The following is a 10,450-nucleotide window of genomic DNA, read 5'->3' as shown; positions in this document are numbered from 1 at the left end:
TGCTGAGCTATAGTCAATAAACAGCACCCTGGCGTAGGTATTGCATTGGCCAGGTGACCCAGGCCTGCAAGGAGAGCCATTGCGATCACAACTGCTGTAGATCTATCGTGACAATAGGCAAATTGCAATGGGTCATTTTGGGTATGTTGCTCAAGGCTTGTATTTAAAAAAAACTGCTATAAGTTACATTAAGAAATATATAAAAAAATAAGTTTGGAGCAAAGAAGAGAGCATAAAGTGAGTAATGAGAACCTCAGGGGTGTGTGTAATGATATATAGGTACCCTCATCATAAAATTGACTTTGAACTTTGATGATCTGTTCAGAAATCTGGTGGCAGAGGAGACCATAAGAATATGGCTAACACACCGGGGCACCATTTTAATGTGGTTGGAGGTAGGTACAAGGGGGGATGTCAGAGGTAAGTTTTTCATGCAGATCGTGGTGGGTGTGTGGAATGCACTGCCAGTGAAGGTGATAGAGGCGGATACAATAGGGTCTTTTAACAGACTCTTAGAGTTTAGAAAAAAAGTACATCCAGCTTAGAGGGCTATGCAGGAGAGAAATTCTAGGCAGTTTCTAGAGTGGGTTACATGATCAGCACAATATTGTGGGCCGAAGGGCCTGTAGTGTGCTGTAGATTTCTATGTTCTATGTTCTAATGTAAGAAATAGGAGCAGGAGTCGGCCATCTGGCCTGTTGAGCCTGCTCTGCCATTCAATAAGATCATGGTTGATCTGGCCATGGACTCATCTCCACCTACCTGCCTTTTCCCCATAACCCTTAATTCCCCTACTATGTAAAAATCTGTCCAACCTTGTCTTAAACATATTTACTGAGGTAGCCTCCACTGCTTCATCAGGCAGAGAATTCCACAGATTCACCAGTCTCTGGGAAAAGCAGTTCCTCCTCATCTCTGCCCTAGTCTGCTCCCCCAAATCTTGAGGCTATGTCCCCTAGTTCTAGTCTCAGCTAAAAGTGGAAACAACTTCCCTGCCCCTATCTTATCTATCCCTTTCACAACCTTATATGCTTCTATAAGATGTCTTCTCATTCTTCTGAATTCCAGTGAGTACAGTCCCTCAATCTCTCCTTCTGGTCTAACCGCCTCATCTCTGGAATCATCCTGGTGAACCTCCTCAGCACCACCTCAAATAAAGAGACCAGAACTGCATGCAGTGCTCCAGGTGTGGCCTCACCAGTACCCTGCAGAGTTGCAGTATAACCTCCCTGCTCTTAAATTCAGTGTTCAGGCCTGAGATCCTTAGGGACTACAATCACTCCAGCAGTCAGAGTTGCTTCTTTTTTAACTCTCAGTGCTTCCGTCGCATGGGCAATTGATTTTGCACCTGGAACAAGCCCCAAACTCTGTGACAAAAGCATTTTGAGTTCCTCTTGCTGTGTGACCACTTGCCATTTACAAGGTTTTTCCAATCATTAAAGAAAAACACAGGACACATTTGATAGTGGGAGGGAGAAAATGAGTGAATAAGGGAAATTAGATATTTGTAACAAATGGAAATAAAAGAGCCCCACACTGGGAGGATTGTAATAGTATTTAGAATCGGAATCAGAATCATTTTTATTATGTTGTTTTCTGGCAGCTTTACAAAGAAATACATGACAATTACTGTACATTACAACAAGAAACTAAAAATAAATAAATAGTGCAAACAAAAGAGCAAAATAGTGAGATAATTGTCCGTTCAGAAATCTGATGTCAGAGGGGAAGAAGCTATTCCTAAAACATTGAGAGTGTGCTTTCAGGCTTCTGTACCACCTCTTTGATGGTCGCAATGAACAAATGGCAGGCGCTCGGCGATGGGGGTCCCTAATGATGGATATTGCCTTTTTGAAGCATTAACTTTTGAAGATATCCTGGATGCTGGGAAGTTTAGTGCCCATTGATAGAGCAACTGGCTGAGTTTACAACTTTCTGCAGCCTTTCCTGATCTTGTATACTGGCCCCTCCATACCAGACGGTGATGTAACTAATCAGAATGCTCTCCCCAATACATCTGTCGAAATTTGCTAGAGTTTTTGATGACACACTAAATCTCCTCAATCTCCTAATGAAATATAGCCACTGGCATGCCTTCTTGGTAATTACATTAGAATGTAGGTCTTCAGAGATATTGAAACAGCAGAACTTGAAGCTGCTCACTCTTTCCTCTCCTGATCCATCGATGAGAACATCTGTGTGTTCTCCCGATTTGCACGGCCTAAAGTTCACAATCAACATCCAGCATACCTGATTCAAGACCGCTTATTGTCAATCTTCTGTACCTCATGATAAAGGAGAAGAAAATAATTGTTACCCTGACTCCGAAGCAGCATAAAAAAATTGCAACAGGCTAAAGAACACAATAGAAATAACAAGAAAAGAACCAATAAGTATACATATAAAACAACAATTGGGTCTTATTTTTAAATTTAAATCATTACAGATCAATATTGTGTGGCAGGGTGGAGATACGTCTCGACCAAGGAGGTGTAAGGTGTTCCTGTTCCGCTACCCTGCAAGTCACCTTTTCACAAGGTGTGTTTAGCCACTACCCCCACCCCCCACCCGCCGATCAGGGTCACGTGAAGCCATGGGAGCAGGTGGTGGATGAGTAGCTGGTGCATATTACAAATCCTGGTTATGCGACCACTGACGTCAGGCAGACAATCTCTGAAGAGTATTGATAATGGCTGGGGTCACCCATCTTGTAAAGACACTGCCCAGAAGAAGGCAATGGCAAACCACTTCTGCAGAAAAAGTTGCCAAGAAAAATTGTGGCCACGGAAAGGATCACCATCACCCACATATCAGACAGGAAAAAAAAGGCAAAAACGTGCAAAAGGATTGGCAAAGTTGTTGTAATTTGCATTTTAGTTCAACTATTTAAAGGCTAGTTTACTGCATTAGGGTTGCCGTTCCAGCGTTACAGCCACTCCTGGCTTATTTACCAACTTAATATTAATCTTTATTCAGCTCCACAGGGTATTTAACCTTTTGGCAATCTTCTTATCCACAGGACTTGCACTGGGTTTTCATTAGATAATCATGTCTAACTCCATTTTACAGTGGTGAATTTACACAAGTGACTGTACACTTACTAGACCTCTGCCCTGCTTGAGTTAACAGCTGAATGGCATTATCAGCACTGCAGTGTAATTTCAATAAACATTGTGATTTTGCATGAGTCACTCATTTATAGGGGAAGGGAGCCAAAAATTAACAGTTCAAGAAGAGAAATGGTGTCAGGAATTAGTTGTTACAGTGCATGGCACATGAGTCATGACATGCATTCCTAATCAGAAGAAGCTGTCAGTGTGTGTGACTATCAAGCCGTCCAGAGGGAAAGAAGTAGAGCACGCTTTGATTCATTCTAAATGAACACTTAGAAATAGCACCTACACTCAGTAGAGACGTAGAGTATGGAGCCTGACTCAATGCTTCAGAAACAGCTTTTTACCTTCTGCCGACAGATTCCTGAACGGCCACGTACCCATGAAGACTACTTCACTGTTTTTGCTCTCTACTTTCACTACCTATTTATATTTTCATATCATGTGTTTATTTATATATGTTTCTCGGACAATGGGGCTCGTCGGCTGTGATCAGCGGCTCGCCTAGGGGAAGGAAAACTCGGTTGCCTTGCAGCTATACCCACTCACGGGAGCAAATCCCGATGAAAAATCTAGAGCAGAAGTCATGATAGAAAAGGCGGGTCGGAAAGGCAATGTCCTGATAATCGTTGGGGATTTTAACATGAAAGTGGATTGGGGAAAACTGGGTCAGTACTGGACCTCAAGTGAGAGAATTTGCAGAATGTCTAAGGGATGGCATTTTAGAACAGCTTGTTGTTGAGCCCATTGGGGGATCGGCTGTACTGGACTGGGTGTTGTACAATGATCCAGAGGTGATAAGTGAGGTTAAGGTTAGGGAACAGTGATCACAATATGATCGAGTTCACATTGAAATTTGAGAGAGAAAAAGTAAAATCCAACGTGTCGGTATTTCAGTGGAATAAAGGAAATTACAATGGCAAGAGAGGGGAACTGGCCAAGGTTGACTGAAAAGGGACATTTGCAGGAAGGACAACAGAGCAGCAATGGCTGGAGTTTCTGCGAAAAATGAGGGAAGTGCAAGACAGATATATTCCAAATAAGAAGACATTTTCAAAGGGAAGAAGGACACTACTGTGGCTGACAAGTGAGGTCAGAGAAAAAGGAAAAGCAAAAGAGAGGGCATGCAAGGAAGCCAGAGCTAGAGGGAAGACAGAGGATTGGGAAGCTTTTAAAAACCAACAGAAGGAAACTAAAAAGATCATTAGGAAGGATAAAATGAATTATGAGAGGAAGCTGTTAATTAATATCAAAGAAGATACTAAAAGCTTTTTTAAGTATATAAGAAGTAAAAGAGAGTCGAGGGTAGATATAGGACCAATGAGAGATGCAGAGATGGCAGAGGAACTGAAAGCGTATTTTGCATCAGTCTTCACAGTGGATGACATCTGCAGTATACCGGACATTCAAGAGTGTCAGGGAAGTGAAGTTTGTGCAGTGAAAATTACGCCCGAGAAGGTGCTCAGGATGCTGAATGGTCTGAGGGTGGATAAATCTCCTGGACCTGAAGGAATGCACCTTGGGTTCTGAAGGAAGTAGCTGGAGAGATTGTGGAGGCATTAACGATGATCTTTCAAGAATCGATAGATTTTGGCATTGTACCGGATGACTGAAAAATTGCAAATGTTACTCTGCTATTTAAGAAGGGTAGGAGGCAGCAGAAAGAAAACTGTAGACCTGTTAGCTTGTCTTTGGTGGTTGGGAAGTTATTGGAATCGATTGTTAGGGATGAGATTATGGAGTACCTGGAGGCACATGACAAGATAGGCCAAAGCCAGCATGGTTTCCTGGAAGGAAAATCCTGCCTGACAAACCTACTGTATGTCTTTGAGGAAATTACAAGTGGGGAGACAAAAGAGATGCAGTAGATGTGGTGTACTTGGATTTTCAGAAGGTCCTTGACAAAGTGCCACACATGAGGCTGTTAAGATAAGAGCCCATGGAATTTCAGGGAAGTTACTAGCGTGGGTGGAGAACTGTCTGGTCGGCAGAAAGAAGAGAGTGGGAATAAAGGGATCCTATTCTGGCTGGCTGCCGGTTCCCAGTGGAGTTCCACAGGGGTCTGTGTTGGGAACACTGCTTTTTATGATGTATGTCAATGATTTGGACTATGGGATTAATGGATTTGTGGCTAAATTTGCTGATGATACAAAGATAGGCAGAGGAGCGTGTCGTATTGAGGAAACAGAGAGCCTGCAGAGAGACTTAAATAGTTTAGAAGAATGGGCAAAGAAGTGGCAAATGAAATACAATGTTGGAAAGTGTATGGTCATGCATTTTGGTGGAAGAAATAAATGGGCAGACTATTATTTAAATAGGGAGAGAATTCAAAATGCAGAGATGCAAACGGACTTGGAGTCCTTGTGCAGGGTACCCTGAAGGTTAACCTCCGGGTTGAGTCGGTTGTGAAGAAGGTGAATGCAATGTTGGCATTCATTTCTAGAGGTTTAGAATATAAGAGCAGGGATGTGATGTTGAGGCTTTATAAGGCACTCGTGAGACCACACTTGGAGTACTGTGTGCATTATTGGGTTCCTTCTTTTTGAAAGGATATACTGATATTGGAGAGGGTTCAGAAAAGATTCACGAGAATGATTTCAGGAATGAAAGGGTTACCATATGAGGAACGTCTGGCAGCTCTTGGGCTGTATTCCCTGGAATTCAGGAGAATGAGGGGGGATCTCATAGAAACATTCCAAATGTTAAAAGCCTGAACGGATTAGATATGGCAAAGTTATTTCCCATGGTAGGGGGGTCTAGGACAAAAGGGCACAACTTCAGGATTGAAGGACGTCCATTTAGAACAGAGATGCGGAGAAATTACTTCAGTCAGAGGGTGGTAAATCTGTGGAATTTGTTGCCACGAGCGGCTGTGGGTTCTTGATTAGCCAGGGCATCAAAGGGTACGGGGTGAAGGCCGAGGAGTGGGGATGACTGGAAGAATTGGATCAGCCCATGATTGAATGGCAGAGCAGACCCAATGGCCTACTTCTGCTCCTATAGCTTATGGTCTTGAGGCAGTCCTAATTGAGTTCAAATCTGACAGGCAACTCCTGCGATGGCGCTGCTGTCAAACTGTAGCGGTCTCTGCGGCTCCTTTGGATTTATCAGCATATCCTACTGCCCTGGCTTGCATACTGCCTTATGTATCATGTAGTCAACTAGGAAGTAACATCCATGGTTGGCCCGACTAATGGAGGCCAATATTTATTTCTCATTGTAACTTTGAGTATATTTTGTTTTGCACTTCACTGCTGCCGTGAAATTCACAACATCCTCCATGTCAGTGACAATAAACCGGATTCTGAATCAGATTCTGTCCAGAACCATAGAAGAATAGAACATTACTTTTGGCCCTTCTTGGCTGTGCCGAACCATTTTTCTGCCTAGTCCCACTGACCTGCACCTGGGCCATATCCCTCCAAACCCCTCTCGTCCATGTACCCACGGACTCAGTTGCAAGGACTCATTATTTGCCTATTTATCCATCTATTTATTTATTATTACTATTACATGGACCAAAACAATCGCATTATAACGGGGTTTCACTGTATTTGTATTTGGACAGCTTGCCTTCTTTTGCACGTTGGTGGCTTGTCAGTCTTCACATGCAGTTTTTCATTAATTTGATCACAGTTCTTTGTTCCACTGAAAATGCCCACAAGCAAATGAATCTCAGGGTCATAAATGCTGACATTAGTACTTTGATAATCAACTTACTAAGACTTTTTCACAGTACTGTAGCAATATTATGTATTGCTCTGCATTGCTACTGCACAAAACATCAAATGTCATGACATATGTCAGATGATAAATCTGATTCTGATAGGGGTCTTTATTGACTGAGAGTGGGAAGGGGGCAGGGAGAGGGGAACTGTGGTTGGGAAAAGGGGAAGGGAGAGGGGAGGAAGCAAGAAGCACCAGAGAGACTTTCTGTAATGATCAATAAGCCAAATGTTTGGAATCAAATGACTGCACCTTGTCTCAGGGCTGAGTGTGTCTGCACCCACGCCAAACCCTGCCCCTGACTCTCCTTCTCTGGCACCCGGCCCACACCCCTTCCGTGGCCCTCCACCTTCACCTTTCCCAACATCCTTTGCACCCACCAGGTTTACAAACTCGCTCTCCATTCCATGTTAACAAATACAGTACTGTGCAAGAGCCTTGGGTACCCTCGCACAGTACTGTATGTACTTTGATAATCAATTTATTTTGAACTTTGATTCTGTTTCTGGTTTTGATTCTGAAGGGGACGACTCAGGCAAAGGTGGTACTTAAAACACATTCTTCATTGCCCGAGGAAGAGCGGTCCAAAGTCACATTCCTGAAACACAGCCCTTCCTGGGGAAAGCAAACTCCCATTGTGTTATTTGAGAAAGATCAAATGAACTCTTAATCCCTACCCAGCCGTCCATTTCTCTATCATCCGTGTACCTATCTCAAATGTTTCTAATGTATCTGCCTCTGTCACCACCCACCACCTCTGTTCCACGTACCCACTCTCTGTGTAAAGTACCCATGATATTCCCCCTATACTTTATATATAAGTTACGGCCTCTCGTATCAGCCATTTCCACTCTGGGAGAAAGTCCAATTGATCTTTGCCTCTTATCATCTTCTGTACTTTCACAAAGTCATCTCTCATCCTGCTTTGCTCCAAGGAGAAAAGCTCTAGCTTGCTCTATCTATTCTCATAAGACATGCTCTCTAATCCAGACAGCATCCTGGGAAATCTCTTCTTCACCTTCTCTAAAGCTTCCACACTCTCCCTTTAATAAGGTGACTAGAACAGAACACAATATTCCAGATGTGGTTTAACAAAGATTTTATAGAGCAGCAACTTCACCTTGCAGACCTTGAACATCTTCTTAACAACACTATCAATTTTGCGGGATGCATGACAGGGACTCCAAGATCCCTCTGTTCCACCACACCGCTAAAAATCCTGCCTTACCCACCATGAGGCACATCTGTAAAGAGAACTATTGCGGGAAAGGAGCATCCATCATCAAGGAAAAGCACCCCCGACCAAGCAATGTTCTCTTCTTGCTGCTGCCATCAGGAAGGAAGTACAGGAGCCTCGGGACTCACATCACCAAATCAGGAATAGTTATTGCCCCAAAACCGTCAGGCTCTTGAACCAGAGGGAAAAGCTTTGCTCGACTTCAGTTGCCCCATCACTAAAATGTGCCCATAATCTATGGACTCACTTTCAAGGACTTTTCTTCTCATGAAATTTGTTGCATATTAAGTTATTATTATTATGTTCCTTTTTTTCTTTTTGCAATTGCAGAGTTTGTTGTCCTTTGCACACTGGTTGTCTGTCTTGTAGTGTGCAGTGTTTCACTGATTCTGTTGTATTTACTGTGAATGCCCACAAGAAAATTAATCTCAAGGGTTGTATATGGTAACATATGTAATTCGATAATAATTTGATTTTGTCTTGCATTGCACATTGTTTTTTTTTTATTATTCTTCATTTATGTATAGTTTTTCTTGTGAAAACCTACAAGAAAATGAATTTCAGGTCATGATATATGGTGTCATATATGTACTTTGATAATAAATTTACTTTGGACTTTGAACTTTGAGATGATGGGGATTTCCATACATGAGAAGCCTTTATCCTTCTCAATAAGCAAACATGAGGAAATCTGCAGATGCTGGAAATTCAAACAACACACACAAAATGCTGGTGCACAGCAGGCCAGGCAGCATCTATAGGGAGAAGCGCTGTTGAGAAGCGGGCCGAGGTATTGGCTGGCATTCGTTTTGAGAGGCTAAGAATATAAAAGCAAGGATGTGATACTGGGGCTTCATACAGCATTGGTCAAGTCAAGTGAAGTTTATTGTCAATTAACTACCTACATGTATATAACCTGTATAATCATATAAAGTATATAGAAATGAGACAAAATTTCTTCCAGCCAAGGTTTAAATCACAGTAGTACACACATAACAGAAGAACTTCTGAAGGTAAGGATAAAATCTACAGATGAATTACAAGTAAATAACAAACTAAAATGCAATTATTATTAAATATTGTAATATACAGAACAGATTAACCATGGACACTTCAAATACGATGTGGCAAGGTCAAGGACATTTTCAACCTCTCACTGCTACGGGCAGAAGTTCCCACTTGCTTCAGAAAGGCAACAGTTCTACCAGAGCCTAAGAAGAATAACGTGAGCTGCCTTAATGACTATCACCCAGTAGGACTCACATCGACAGTGATGAAATGCTTTGAGAGGTTGGTCATGACTAGACTGAACTCCTGCCTCAGCAAAGACCTGGACCCATTGCAATTTGCCTATTGCCACAATAGGTCCACGGCAGACACGGTCTCGATGGCTCTTCACACGGCTTTAGACCACCTGGACAACACAAACACCTATGTCAGGTTGCTGTTCATCGACTATAGCTCAGCATTTAATACCATCATTCCCACAATCCTATTGAGAAGTTGCAGAACCTGGGCCTCTGTGCCTCCCTCTGCAATTGGATTCCTGACTTCCTAACTGGAAGATCACAATCTGTGCAGATTGGTGATAACATATCTTCCTCACTAACGACTAACACTGGTGCACCTTGGGGTGTGGGCTTAGCCCACTGCTCTACTCTATATATATACACATAATTGTGTGGCTAGGCATAGCTCAAATACCATCTATAAATATGCTGGCAATACAACCATTTTAGGTAGAATCTCTGGTGGTGACGAGAGGGCATCAGGAGTGAGATATACCAACTAGTGGAATGGTGGCGCAGAAACAAACTCGCACTGTTACGTACTCGTGACACGTGACAGTGGTACCCTTGTCACGTCACGGGTTGAAGCTATACTGGACTTGAGGTGATAGTCTTGTGATGGTGGAGTGACATCATTTTCCCGCCAGTAGAGGTCATGTGACAGGTTTTTTTTTACAGGGTATAAAAGCAGGACCCCTCCCTGTGAGGAGGGGCAGTTCGTGGCTGGATTTGCCATGTTGACTTCACGCCACTGCGTGATTTAATGTGATGATGCAGTTTAGTTGAAAGATGAAGTTTTATCTAATGCCTAAAGTTTAAAAGGTCATTGCCAGCAGTTTCTTTACAATACTGCTAGTTGAGAATTAGTGGAGAGTGAAGATCGGAGTTCGGGAGTTAAAGATCGAGGAAAGTCGATTTCGACGGTGAAACAGGTTCGACCTTGTTTGATCCTTATTTGGAAGGAATTTGTTGACTGTTCTCGTATTAATCCCTGCAAAATAGCAGAAAGGATTGGGAATAGTTCTGTAAAGGAAAGGTCAGTGCCTTTAAGCCGTTTTGTTTCATAAATTCTTCGTGGGAAAAAG

The sequence above is a fragment of the Hypanus sabinus genome, chromosome 1 (genome assembly GCF_030144855.1).
Source record: "Hypanus sabinus isolate sHypSab1 chromosome 1, sHypSab1.hap1, whole genome shotgun sequence".
NCBI classification, from domain to species: domain Eukaryota; kingdom Metazoa; phylum Chordata; class Chondrichthyes; order Myliobatiformes; family Dasyatidae; genus Hypanus; species Hypanus sabinus.
This window is presented reverse-complemented; position numbering follows the sequence as displayed.